The 15,354-nt window shown below is 38.9% G+C and overlaps 1 long non-coding RNA gene across 1 annotated transcript; it reads right to left on the bottom strand.

The window, feature by feature from the left end:
- Nucleotides 1-1,851: 1,851 nt before the first annotated feature.
- Nucleotides 1,852-14,523, bottom strand: LOC136840930 (uncharacterized). The gene is made up of 4 exons (XR_010853793.1): nucleotides 14,378-14,523; nucleotides 13,700-13,786; nucleotides 2,795-2,880; nucleotides 1,852-2,293 (listed from the first exon to the last, which is right to left on the bottom strand). It is a non-coding gene; the product is annotated as an uncharacterized lncRNA (long non-coding RNA).
- Between the last annotated feature and the right edge of the window lie 831 nt (nucleotides 14,524-15,354).

The raw sequence follows: 15,354 nt of genomic DNA on the forward strand, positions 1-15,354 counted from the left end.
AGGAAGCCACACTGGTGACCCAAGCTCCTTCTGCACCTTTTATAGAAACCGAAAGCAAAAAGTAGGAATTAACAACGGGCAAAAAAGATGGCAAGGCAAAAGAGCAACTTCATTCACAATTTTTTAAAGAAATGTAACATAATGAATATGCTATAGGTCATATGCAAGAACCCTACTGATATATATATAGTATGTTAGACTGATTTTATTAATTATCATCAAATATCTATTGAAATACACCAAGAGATAAATACAGTAGTGTCGAAAACTCAAAGAGTTTTTAAAGGACATAGCAAATAAGTTGGATTTGCTATGGAGCTTTTGCAAAGAGTCAAAATCCTTTTCATTCGATCTGGAAATGAAAAGAATGGGTCATAATGGTTAATAAAAAAAGTCACGGTAGAAAACCAACTTTACGTGAGCAAATATAAAAACAGGAGCTTTCAACCTCTACTGAGGTCTACTTCAGCTGAAGAGGAACTTAGTGAAGGCTGAAAGCTCCTTCTTTATATTTATTCACATAAACTTAGTTGTCTACCGCGGCTTTTTTTTTAACCATTCAAGACAAACACGAAGAATGTGTTTATATTACTGGAGTGGGTCATAATTTCAAGATATTCTGTATTTATTTCGCCATTCAGTGATTTTGGTTATGAGGTTAAAGAACTTTGAGTTTCTATGTACCATGGCAGTGAAGTTCATCAAAAAATTAAATTTTTAAGTAGTTCCTATAGAAAATCAAAGAATAAGACTTAAGGGCACAGCAGGTATAACGCTAGAGCCATGATATTCTAGCAACTGAAAACTTTTGACTTAACTCTGTCGAGAACAGATATTGGGACAATTTTCGTGAAACAACAGGCTGTCGGGGTGGCAAAGAATGCGCTCAAGGAGCGAAGCAACTGATTAAAGCCTTAACTTGCTCAGCCTGCAACTGTGATCTCTCTCTTTGTAAATGGAGAAGCATTAACACTCCTTAGAGCGTATGCTAAGAACAGATTACTCATAATGAGCACATTCTTAGCATTCGTATTTTTGATGAATAGTTGTTAGTTGTTTAGTTAAGATAAAGTTAGCTAATGCCTGCACGAGCCCCTGCCCGTAGAAAAAGTGGGACAGGATGTAAGACGCCTGGCATGAACGCCTGGTCTCTGCCCAATAAACAAGACTGTGAATGAAAGTTGTTTTAGACTTAAGATTAACCAGTCCCGGTGCGTCAGTCACAAGCTCTTTCTCCTAAAGCAACTTGTAGTGGACTGGTAATATGAACTGTAATATTACTGATGGGTGAAGTTTGATCTTTAGTTCATCTTTCATTCTGCAAAGCATTATGCCTTTTCATATTTCATTCCCAGACTGAAATAAGTTTGACTGTAAATGTATTAAAGCTATGATTTTCTCGAAAGAAAAGAAAATAGAAGAAAATAAAGTTGAACGAGAGTCATAATGTATAAAAATATAATCGCAGCCAAACAGCCGTTGATTTCAAAATAAGGGAAGGTCTTTTGACAAGCAATTTCTTCAATTATATGTCTGCTTCATTCTGAATATTTCGAGGAAAATTGCACTGGATTCTCCAGCCTTAGTCCAGTTCCTTGAGACTCAAGACCATCTTTAGTTATTCCTGCATCTCTGTGACAGTCATTCAGCCACTTTATGCCAGTAACTAAGGTGTTTTGATTTTCATTCTTACTCAGCTTAAGGTCAGGCTGATTCGGGAATATGATTCCATATGGAACAGAAAGACCTTTCGATACCAGCTTTGAATTTAGGTAACTTGAATGAAATTTATTAAACACTGTCAACCAAAACCAAACTAATATTTCCTTAAGGAATCAATGAAAAACATGGCAAGTTCTCCTCATTATATTCCTGAAGTATATTGCGAATAAAAAAGCTTATCAATTGCACTTATAATATACCACAGCTGAAATAAGAATTACATTTATACTCGAGAAGTACTACTGGACTTCTCTGACCAAGGATATCATGCACTGGAGTCTCTTCTACACTTAATGTGAGGCAAAATTAACAGATATACATATATCGCACCTTCCTAAGGTTACAGAATGTACAAGACGCGCTGTGAGGAGCAGTCATTATAACAGAACTATTTACAACATTGTTGGATGAGTGATGTTGTTGACTTAGTCAATCATTAGATACCTATCATTACATTACAAAAATACGTTGGACTAGCCCTTTCCGATCCCCTCGAATTCTGGCCAATCAGCTTCCAGATTTTACAGGACGGGTGGTTGGTATTACCACCTCCTGCAGAGTGAATCTATACCTGAGGGACGGAAAATATTAGATGAGATGATAGAAAGGATAAAGACAAATAAATAAGTGGATGCTAATAACTAGTTCTTCAGGTCGACTGCTTAATAGGGAATGCTAAAGATTCTCAGACTTTATGTTAACATACATGAACATACACAAACACCATAATAACTGCAAACAATCCATATTTGAATCTAGGAAGGTGACATTTTTAAACCTTGCAAAAAACTTTTGAATCTGTAAAGATAAATCTTAAATAAACGTTTGAAAATATCAAGAAACCCTTTGAACCTGTGAAATTAACTCAGGAATCTCAGAAGAAACCGACTCAAAGAAATCACCAAAGATAATCAGAGTAGCACAGAAATTAAAATCTGTTATTGACTGCTCTGGATGATGCTCAGTACCTAGCTGACCCCTTAATTTATATCAAAATGAGCCATATAGACAGAAACTGAAATGTTCCTTTTATGTTAGTCAAACTCAGACACAGGGGAAGCATTTCTCTCACCTCACACGTCAAGACCCAATTTCTTTAAACATTCCTGATGCGCCTCCAGCAATGCTTGGCAGTTGGTTTCTCCTTTCTCCGTCACACTGAAAAGAAGAACACATTATTCTCCTTGCACAATTGTAGTATTAAAAATCTGTGTGAAATAACTCGGTTATCATCCTCATAATGACTACTCATGAATGCCATCAAAATAACAGAGAACAATCGTATTATCTGGTTTTTCAGTCATTTCCCATCGGGCTAGTTATCAATATCGATCTCACCTATGAGCTTCAGTTAGAAAAATCATAATGTTGGTTTTATTTTCCGTACGTTAAAGTAGCAGTTCTTCCAAAATGAATCAATCTTCATAGCTATTAAATGAGCATCAAACTCCTTGACCGACGCCATTCTAGGGTCTTCAGAAGAGCATTTATCAAGAAGCGTTGAGCAGATATAAGCGTCATGAAATATTTGATGTGATTAACAGAACTGGCGTCAGACAGACCAACAAGATCGTCAGTGGTGTCAAGATTGCGTTTGTCGTCAAGTACAAACGCGGATTCGTGTTAATATTAACTCTTCAACCACGAGAGGAAATGGAGCGAACTAACACCTGAGAATAGTATTATCAAAAGGTAAAATGAAATTAATCGATGGACCCGTTTGAAGGGTATGGGCGTATCAAACTGAAGAAGAAAAAAAGTAGAAGTAGAGCAGTAAGATAAAACCTAAGATGTCGATTCTTTCATCAATGAACCTAATTTTTTGTAAATTTCGTTGATATAGCTTCTTTTTAGCAGCTTTTGCGTAAAAAAGAACAACTGCTTAAGACCTGTTGAAATAATGAGACCTTTTTTTGGTTTGTATAAGTAATAATCTCCGTTCTTAATATTATAGTGATAAAGAAAATTATAGCAAACAACCGTCCCTTTAGGTTTGTGTCAATGTCTCAATGCCTTCTCTTGGTAAATCTAGGGCACACTTGCCGGCACCACAGCACCTGCTCTTAAATGTGAGCGTGTATCCCTGTGCGTGTGTGTGTGTTTAAGAGGGAGAGAGAGAGAGAGAGAGAGAGAGAGAGAGAGAGAGAGAGAGAGAGAGAGAGAGAGAGAGTGCACCATGAGCGTGAATGAACGTATATATTCCCTGTAGGCTACTTAAAATGTTAATATAAAGAGATAAGGAGCTTTTCATAATATGGGAAAATGAACAAGGCGATGCATAACACGGTCCTCTCCATCGGAGATAAGATAGCCTTTAGATGATTTTTCCAAGTCACTTGTGTCAAGGAGACTTTATGTCAAGGAGACTTTGCCGAGTCCGTTTCCACCAAAGCCTTTAAGCCTTTTAGTGTTAGGGAGTCTGTTCATTCTATAATGCCACTCCCAACCTTTGATCAGGCGTTAGGCTTTCTATCGCTAATCTACTGATATCGGATGGAGGATTCATGTCCAAAGGTCTGTTATTTTTATCAGTCTTTTGCGTCTGTAGCTGAACTCTAATTTTTTTTTTCCTTTTTATATGAAAAACTGATTTGCCCTACTAACTTCGACAAATTCCTGTACATTTGGTAATCTTTGTCGCATTTGCACCACAGAAATATCTGCTTATTTAAGGATGCACAGGACTTTGGTTGCATAAATGTTTATATAAATTAAATTAGTCTGACATTTATACAAAGCAAAGACATTTTCTCACATCTCCAACATGACAAAAGAAAACACAAGCAAGTGGCGACTGATTTCATAAACTCATCATCATCAGCTTTGGAAATGGACATCTTGAGGCACAGTGGTACGGAAAACTTTTAGAAATCAATTTCCCTCGATTATTTCCGGCAAATTCAAGGTAAAAGCACATATAGATCTAAAATTTTAAAATTATCATAGACAGCCCTCTCTTGCTGAAACTTTGAAGTGTTAATATTACTCAGCACGATAAACAATTTCCAAGAATAAGCAAAAATATCCAACTAGATTTTGCTCATTGGACCTTGTAGTATTGTGTCTAATTGTATCTACACAATACCTGAATAAAAGCTATGACAGAAATCCGTCACAAAAAGAGAGGAAAATCAAGATTACTGTTCAAGTTTATCTTGATGGCGGAGTCTGCCAGGAAGTGTGCAAGGGGATCTTGCAACATCTCGACCAGCTGTTTAGATCTAAGCCAAGCCATTACTGTTCAAAGGTCCCATTTTTAGAGGTGCACGGGGCGCGCCTGAAGCATTTGCATTTGAATGAGAAGTGAACATTGGAGCAAGGTAAATTTCAAGAAGTTGGACAGCTAAATGAAAAGGGGCCAAAGGAACTAACTAAAAGTGCACTGCAAAGTACTTGTATTTTCATCTACAGTGCACCGCATATGGCGCACTGTAGACGATATTACCCTACTGGAATGAATTAAATAAGTAAAATTGGGTCCGGCACCACAGTTTGTTGTAAATTCGAAGGAATAAATAATAATGTAAGGAATAATTGACCAATTTGGGGTTAATATATATCATGAATTCGAGTTGATTGTTAGAACTCTATATAATTTCGTTCTACGCTCTTGCCTGCCGAAAATATAGGTTTTGTTGTCTGCTGACGTCGTGATTCCAGTTCTGCAAATTAACAGAAACCGGCCAAAACCTTGTGGCGCAAGAAATGCCAGTTTGCCGAGACCTAAAACTTTGAGTAGCCGTTCCCAATTAAACAACAGCAAGAAACTTACAATTCATTAGGTGGCATCATACGCCAACAAATAAGATTCATGGATAATCTTATGTATTGCTCATTGTTTTTAATCTTTGATTTAGGCAGCAAAAACATCTCAAAGGAGCGTTTCTCATCCGACCAGCTAAAAAGTAAGTGACCAACTTTTGTTTATATCTACCACTGGTTACTCCTCAGATTGTATCAGCTATGCATCTGCGCCTTGTATTTTACTTTGTCATTATATATGGAGGCAATACAATCAACAGACCAAAGTTTAGCAACAAATGTACTGAAAACAAATATTCAGACTGGCATTAAAGGTTTTAGTGCCAGTAGAATAACCGTAAGACGATCGTAAAGAAAATAACTTAATGACACTGGAATGATAGAAGTTCTTAAAAAAAATTTGAGCATTATCCTCTTCGTTGTTCGATGCCCAGCTTATCAGAGGGTTAGCAGAGCCTCAGGATCGGTCACAGAAACTCTTCTAACTCTTTCGTTGTTTCCCTTTCTCTCTCCCATCACAGACGACCAAGTAAATCTAAGATGTTCTGCTCGTTCTGGTCCACGAGGTATCAGGTACTTCAATCCTTGCTGTCTTCTGGTGCAGGTGCACAAAAAACTAGAGACTATTTACGTTAAAGTTCAAATCTTGCACGTCCGACCATGAGCCACCTTACACTTCACCCAGTCTGAGAGCATAAGAACAGAGTTGCGGTTTTCGCTTAATTAATTAATTTTTTCTCTGGGGGGGGCGCCGGTGGCGGGAGGGACGAATGAATGAACTAGGCTATAAAGCCAATCACTGGGAAACTTTCAACCAACAAGCGCTTTTCAAGGGGTTGGACAGAAAGATAAAGAAATCCAAAAAAATATATGGATCTAGAAGTTGTACTTAGAAGTAATAGCTGAAGAGGTTGGACAGCGGCCCATAAGTTGCAAAAAAATTCGTCTCGGACGCAACATAGGGAACCAGCCAAGTATTTCGTTACGCAACCCTACTGTTGCTTTACGCCTCATCATTATTCTATGGAGGGTCCGAGACCTCTCAAGCCCGGTCTCTTTTATACTTTGTAAAATATGTAGCAGGGACAACTTCATTTCCATGCACGCTTAAAACACGTGAGACTGGGTGCGTTGACAGCCACGCTGCACTTCTTTCACCTCACACCCCTGCCATATGGGGTAAAAAGTTTCATTCTTATCAGTTAGTTACTCATTGTGACTTCATTCAAGAATGTTCGTACTCAGTTCGTACTGTAGTACGTTCTCAAGAGAGAGAGAGACAGAGACAGAGAGAGAGAGACAGACAGACAGACAGACAGACAGACAGAGAGAGAGAGAGGCTAAAGCCGGCTTGCCTGTGTGGGACAAAAAAATTTAGGTCACGGGGCTGGCGCCGCTATGGCGATAAACAAGCTACCGGGTTTCGAGTCTACTTCAAGGAAACGGTTCACCTGCCAACAATCTCAAGAGCCAATTTTAACTGAATTACGGCGATACACCTTTAAATAATAACACTTGCCCCACCTAACAATCTAGAAAAAGAATGGCAAATGCTCTATCACTAGAAAAAGAAATGTCAGATGATCTATTACTCCGGAAAAAAGACATTTATTAGAGATGTATACAAAAGTAAAGAACTGTATGAGGTCATTTTATCTCGGCTCAATACTCATTCAACACTGTCAAATATCAACCAGGTAACTATTGGACACTTCAAAGATATCGACCAACCAGACGAACATAAACCAAAGCGATGAAGCTGGAAAACTGGGAACTAAAACTAACCGAGACTTTATAAACGACTTAAACATGTCGCCACATTACTAATTCTCTCTCTCTCTTTAGCAAATGAATACCTCAATGGATTTGTTACAATTTATTAGTCTACTGTCGTCCTTTACAGTCAAGATAGAAAAATGAACGCATTGGTCCGAATGTTATCTTGCCGAAACTTGTGCAAGAACTTCCACAAGGTGAAGCTAAAAATGCGTTCTTGTTGCTGTGAGAGTCAGCTCTCGCCAAAGCATATGGCGGTGCAAGCACGTTGCCTTAACACCCCCATGAATAGAGGCCAAGAACGCTTGAAAGGTGCCTAGGACAACTTAGAAGTCATTGTTCCACAGGTTCTTGATGGAAATTTGCCAAGAAGTTATGGAATTTACATAAAATTGCTTCACCCTACGTTTTTCGGGTGTTTAACGGGTAAAAATAAAATGGTTGCGATGACAGATTTTAACAATAAATCCAACAATTGTGAGCAGATAAATGATGGTCAAAACTATCTTCCCATACTATACAGTTCTTTCATATCACTTCGCTAAATCGCCCATTGTTAGCTTATCCATGGATGCCCTTTTGAACAGTGGTCTGTCACCACTTTCCTCTTGCAACGCCAGGTACTGAGATGAGTAAAGCAACACGATTATCGTCTCGATGGCAGAGCTTGCCACGGCTGCTTCCTCCCTGGTGAAGTTTCGTTAGGTAACATATTCATCCAAATGCCGAGGGGGTCTCTCGTAAAAACAAGAGGTATCCGGTTTGATCAAGCTTTCAGATCCAATACTTATCTTGAAGTTTTTATTATTATTTTCTTATGCTTGTTCCTCTCGTTTACGTGGACGCTTGTTACGCATGTTGATAGCTCGAATGCCTAATTCATAACTTTTGTTGCTTCAGCTTGAATATTCCTTAGATTATCTCTCAGTTTTCTCGTCAAAAGAATTGTACAGACTGTTCGCGTTTGGCAGTTTCCATCTTCACTACTCATTTTAATGTGTCAGTGCCTAAAAAGATTTTTTTTTATTGAAAAACAGTTTATGAAACTGTCTTCCTCGCTACCAACAATCTGCCAGCCGGTCGCGTGTGGAAAATCAGGGAGAAGGAAGGCGGCCGCAGCTTAGAGGGGGTAGCGCTGTGTACAGTCTGTTGGTATAAACCGCTCTCTCCCTTTCATCAACATGCAACATCGCACTTGTACATAAAACATGCGTTGCGAAATCATGCACTGCTTCTTTGTGCTTTGCCTTTACCTTAGCGCTACCCAGCCCGTCAACACGCAAAGAACTAGTGTTTATCCACGGTTTAATGTTAAATTTCTGTACAGAAGTCTTGTCTCGAGGGACGCCCTCCTTTGGTTAATTCGACGCTAGCGTATCATAATGACAGCGTCAAACTTACTTGGCAACATGATGACAAGGTCATTTTTTTATCTGTGATAGTACGGCAGGTTTAAGATAGATACTGTATGTTTTTTTATACTTGTCTTCAAGTGGATTCTTTCCTTGAGGATGTGAGTGAGAGAGTTAGAGGTTGATCAAAATTCCAGTCGTGCAAACCTTATTCAAATTTACCTTTCCTTAGTATCTGACTGCAGTCCGCTGCAAAAACACCTAACGCCTATGTCTTGACAATTCGCGGATATCTTGCAGCTAGTGGTGCTTCTACCGTAGTTATTTATGGGGGTTTGCTTTCCTAAACTCTGTTAATTCAGTGTATTTCCATTCTACCCTACGAGCCCAGACTATAACCTCACTGGAAGACTAACCAACCCATTCAAATCATTTGCTACGACAGAGGTTGTTGTTAAAACGTAAAGAATTTTGATACTTTAGAATTTAGTGTAAACGAATTATGACGTTTTAGATATTCCAAGCCTCTCATCGCAATAAATCTTACTGTTAGGTGACTTTCGGTGTCAATGCAGATTCCAAGCTCAAGTTTCTGACTCCCGAACTGTAATGTCACCATTGATTTTCTCAGAAACGCGCCTGCTGATGAATTCCAGCATATAATATGCATAACTGGCAGACAGTTCTCTTAACGGATTTATAAAATTGGCCTTTGAATAGCAGCTGTATAAGCGAACAGTGTAACCTGTTTGTTTCAGATGATATTCATTGAAATTCTACCATACATAAAAGATAGTCGCTGATCGTGATAGTGTTGGTAGAGCTTGACTTTACATTTTATCACCAGATAAAACTATAGCAAATCAGCCACTAACTATATCTAAACAACAAAATTTATCATAAATAATTCGATGAATCGTCTTTGCGCCCTGTAGACTTTATTTTATATATATCTATATACTGAAGACAGTCGTGTGGGAGCTCAACGTAAGTCTTCTGAGTCTCCACACGAGTCTAATATGAAAGAACGAACACGGAAGCGAGAGAGGGAAGTGGTTGGTGGTGGCGGTGCTGAAGGTCCTTCGGTGAAGAAGGGACTGCCAGTCTGTCAGCTGGTTGTTACATAACCGACTTAATGGCGTTTGTTGAAGGTCACACGACTGTGTTTATGCGGGAGTGCTCCAGGGCAACACATCCTCCCAATCTCAATTTAAGAAACGGCTTTCTCCATGCCACGTCCTGATAGTTATAGATAATCAAACGACGTGCTTTTGAAAATCCTGTCTTGAATTGAATATACCGTGTACGCAGAAATTTGAAAGATAATTTTTCTTCATCCATAGTAGCAATTTCTACCGTAAAAGATTGTCTATAAACAGTAACGTCTCTGCCTTAGACAGCAAACAAGCCAGCCGACGCCACTGGCTTGTCGTGAGTGTCCTTGAGCCATATTTCAGTTCTGCTTTGCGTGTTTATTCGCACCAAACCATAATTACTATTGTTATTATTGTTGAAGAAGTCTAAAAAGGCAAACAGAATACCACTGAATGGTACCTACATGCGATAAAAAGAAAAATAATTGTGAATCTTATACAAATATGCTAATTTGTAATATAACATAATAAAGACGAAAATTCGTACCTAGAGTATGGAGATGAGCCATATCGACAATATACCCCTTAACTAAAGGCATAAATAATGAATGAATGATATTTAGTTATCAGGCGTCGTGACTTCTATTAAAGGCATAAACAAGCTTTGAGATTTCTCAAAAGTAAAATCATCACTGCGTTTAATGAACCGTCTTCCGTAAATTTTGAGTATTTTGCAATAAATTGTTTGATCTTAATTTAGCTTAAATGAAAAACAAATTACCGCAGTTCCAAAAATTGGAGGAGTATAAGAGAGCAATAGAGAAGAAAAACAAAAACAATGAAATAGGTGTGGAAGTACTCTTATCTAGGGCGAATAAAGCGGCAGCAGCACCGGTGACGTTTCTCGCCGTTCTATATTGATCCTGCTGCCTGGCAACATTTCTGTGGCGGGAACTGTTAGGTAATGCCCCTCTGTAGGGGTCTTGCTCGGGCAGAATCTTCAGGGGGAGGGAGAGGATGTGTCATACAATATGATAGAGCACCATTTATGACGCAATTTTTCGTCACTTGCACTTGTGCATTGTCTATCGAAGTAACGAACAGCCAAGTGTCACGTAGCTGGTCCACCTACGGTAACCTGTCTACGCTTCTTGGTGCCCAGGTCTATTACCATGTGGACAAAGCTAAACAGTGGCAATGGTTTGTCGTGTGTTTCATGGGAGGAGGTGGGGCGAAGAGCGAGGCCTCCCTAAAACTGGAGATCAGTGAGGAGAAGGGGGATTCCTCTCTCAAGGGCTAGCATCCTAGCAAAGGTCCTTGGGAGCGTGTTATCGTGAAGAATCCCTCCCTCTCTCAACTCCATATGGATTTGTACGGGGTCGGTTGAAGAAAGAGCGAGGAGAAAATGAGCAGAGGGCGGGGGGGGAGATGACGAAATTCTCTCTCTCTCTCTCTCTCTCTCTCTCTCTCTCTCCTCTTCCATGCAGATTTCTACGCAGGGAGGGTTGAAGAGAGTAGGGGGGGTGGGGGGCAAAAAAGAGAGAATCAATGAAAATTCTGCGCACGTACAATGCTCAACAGTTGTGCGTTAAACTTGTTCATTGGTAAAGCATTTCGGTATTAATAATGAATTATAAAATGAAATGTCAAGTTGAAAACATTCTTGACCCTAGGGAGCATTTACACTATTACTGCCATATTTGACGAAGATTTAAACTCCTGCAACAATATTAAATCTCTCTCCGGGCAGTCACCGAAACGGCAAAGAGAAATATTTATTAGAAAAACTCGATGTCGCTGCAACGTCACCGTTCAGGCGACATTCTAGTTTGGTATTTACACCTGCGATGTATTCCTCTCCTTCACGAATTTTGAACAGCAAGGCGTCCTTTAGATTTTCGGTGAAATCTACCTATTTATTCAACCTGATAATGCAGACTCGAACAGCAGAGAACAAGGAGAAGAGTGGGTGAAAAGACGAATTGGCTTGAACACTAGGACAAAAATAACTAACGTCCCAAACTTAATCTGGTACTTTCATTTACCCCTGATCTGCGGCCAAAATCTGGTAACGATAGGGTCACACCTCAGAGTCTCTTCTGGCCAGTTTCACGAAAGAAAAAAAATCCCAATTATGTCGGCTCTCACAAGAAAAAAAGAGTACTAGTACACCTTTACACCTTTATTAACAAATAAAAAGCTGCAACTATATTTTGTTTCTGAATTTCGTCAGAAGGAAAGTTGCTTAGTGATAGCTTCAAAAAGCGGATGGCGCAACTGAGCAAAGCGCAAGCAATCTGAGGCACTGCCAAGTGGGCAACCTTTTGCAACAACTTTAGTGAGATTTTGCAATACCTATTTAGGGAATCAGCAAAATGTGAGGAATGTTAAACTATAAATTGCTTGTGGCAACATGACGAAATAAGCGTTCACTGAGCATTTTCTCAAGGCCTAATCAAGGTTCCCGATAATTATGTGCAAGCACAGTTTCCAAAAGTAACAGACGCTATCAAGCATGAGGAAGCATGTGCCTTGGTAAATTTTTATTTCCATTAATCGAGGCAACTCATACCCGAGTAACAATTATTGTTAAATAACCTTACTTGAGCGTTATGACAATATTTTGATTATCGGCGAAGTTCTAAGATCATGGAAGAATGATCATTTCCTTTGAATCCCGAACAAAAATAAAAGTGTTGTAAGAACACTTGTTTCGGGTGTTAAGTTAAAAGTTAAGTATACATTAGTTTAACCAGACCACTGAGCTGATTAACAGCTCTCCTAGGGCTGGCCCGAAGGACTAGACTTATATTTTACGTGGCTAAGAACCAATTGGTTACCTAACAACGGGACCTACAGCTTACTGTGGAATCCGAACCACATTATACCGAGAAATGAATTTCTATCACCAGAAATAAATTCCTCTAATTCTTCACTGGCCGGCCGGAGATTCGAACGCGGGCCCTGCAGAGTGCTAGCCGAGAACGATATCGACCAGTCCAAGAAGAAGTGTACTGTTTATTTCATAGACAACTATGAAATAAATACACACACGTGTGTGTAATATATATATATATATATATATATATATATATATATATATATATATATATATATATATATATATATATATATATATATATATATATATAAAAGATTCCGTTTACTAGGCGGCCTCATCCACTTTCATGCAGCTCTCGTACTCGGACTTCTTTAATATTAACGGTGCATGACCTTAAAGTGTCGGCCATTTTATCACCACACCAAGCCCTTTGTCGGCTTCTCCTTGACGCAGTTTTATCCGATAAATCAGCATTTTCAGTTACTTCTTGTGCGTGACTTCGGCAGAGCTAAAAATTTTCTACAACACTGCGTTCGTTTTTTTCCTTTCTAACAATACGTCACGAACTACTCTCGATTTCAGTACAATACCATTCGTTTGTGTGTGTTTTTTTATATATATTTTGCGACACAATTCATACTGACATAAAGAAGATTTACTTCAGAAATTCCAAGCGCATCTTAGATAATACTATATTCTACAAATCATCCACTTCCAATCTTCAACATATATCTATACTAATATCAGTCAAACCAGCCGCACTTTCATGGGTGTCAGTTATTTCTTATTGATACTCAACTTGCATTTCCATTTTACATTCGTAGCAACTTTAATATACCATAAATTAGCATGCACATTATCGACTCTTTTCGTAAGTTACTCCGTCATATCCATGAATCCGTTAAACACTCAAGGGGAAGGAAAAACATTTCATCAGCACATTATTTACATCAACCTCACATCCAATCAATCGCTCTCTCTCTCTCTCTCTCTCTCTCTCTCTCTCTCTCTCTGTCAGTTTCAAACTCGCGCGCGCACACACACACACATACATATAAGCATACGGGAATATAATTACTTGAACATCTAACTTATATTAAACAAAATTAGGATGAGGGAGTGTTTCCTTAAAGTAAACATTCAATTTTTACCAAAGTTTGAGGGCAGAGTCTGTTTCCGGGCATGGTGGCGCGCTCTCACCCTCAGTAGGAGCAGCAGGCTGTTCGTCCGACATGTTTCTGTGGAAAAAGTAGAAAAATTAAGTGGATCTCACAGGAGACTCGGGGAGGGGTGGTGTGGGGGACCACATGTAAGCAGATCTTACTGGTGCGAGAGAGAAGCCAAGGCTGTTTTCGAAATGTTGCTAAGAGGTACTACAGTATGTGTTCTTTCATAACTCGAGAGCAGAGTAGCAGCATTCCACCTCTTCAGACTATGAACCATTCGAATTCGAGAAAAAATTATCCTAGATTTAAGCTAATACTCACACCAGAGAAAAGTATAGATTTTTTTTTATATTCCAACAAACTATGTTAACGCTGAAATTCTTGACACAAAACGTGGTATGCATATGAACTAGTTGCGCAGCCATAACAATGGAGCGTTTTTTCCTTATCTTGGCATCTTAATCAAAATTTGCTTACCCTACAACTAATAATTATCCAAAATAAGGAAGCCCTTGTGTTGCTCAGATAATTCAGTTTAGAGTGTAGGTTACGGTTTTGCATTGTGTATATATACATACGAGGAGAGTGAGAGAGAAGGGAATGATCTGATGAGATTCCAAACAATTTAACATGTTATATAAAAAAAAACTCTAGCTTAATTACCTTAGAGATGTGGTTAGCACCGTACGTTTCTGAAGCGTTGATGGAGAACAACTAACGCGTAATTGTTACCAAGATATCTGGTGGAGCCCTATGGCCCTCGGTACTGTGATGTCATGACATAGCTCCTCCCATAGCTATGACGTATACGATCTGTTCCGCCCACTTTGATGATGTCACCGATACCCCAACTTGCCTGTTGGCTGCCATAGGTTATGTTCATTTCAAATGATATTTGATTTCTTAAGTCCTCTAAATCAGGACGAATGTCTCGCGGTGAGAACTACCAGAATTGTTTAAAAATTAGCATTTTTTTAATTAAAACTACCACTATGTACGTTCCTTTTAAAAATTTTAGCTTTGCTGATTCGCATGGAGGGAACGCTATGGAAGGTTCAACAGCTGTCTTTCAACTCTGTATAGCATTTAATTCATAGAATCTACTGAAATTTCAAAGAAACAGGCAACTCTGTATATGCAGCGGCGATCAAGAGTGTCATTTTATATTGCAAGTATTCTATCAGAAAATGTATATATATACCGTCAATAAACTAATGTTCAGTTGCATAGAGTAGAAGCGTCTTGTACTGCCACCTTTAAATTAAGAGTACTCCGTCGATGCCATGAGTTCCAATGGGAAATTTCAAGTCAAATAAGTACTTTGGAAAGTCGTTTTACCAAGCAAAACATGACGGCATTTCCTTAACAGAAATGAATCTTGAAAGGACATTGTTTCTTGGCACAGGAACCATAGCGAGTTGCTCGGAAACACTCTGCGGACATATTACATAACATTTTTATAACACTCGCGAATCAATAATCAGCTGGCTACGCATTGGTGAAGGTCAAGAGCGACCCAAGGTTACTCTCCAACGCCAGGGGGGTGTCTTAAACTGGAGTGTAGTAAGTAAAGACACGTCTATATATTCGTGAGACAAAAGATTTTAATGAAAAACAATAGATTCTAATTATTTATCGTG

Source organism: Macrobrachium rosenbergii, chromosome 8 (genome assembly GCF_040412425.1).
Source record: "Macrobrachium rosenbergii isolate ZJJX-2024 chromosome 8, ASM4041242v1, whole genome shotgun sequence".
In the NCBI taxonomy this organism is placed as follows: Eukaryota; Metazoa; Arthropoda; class Malacostraca; order Decapoda; family Palaemonidae; genus Macrobrachium; species Macrobrachium rosenbergii.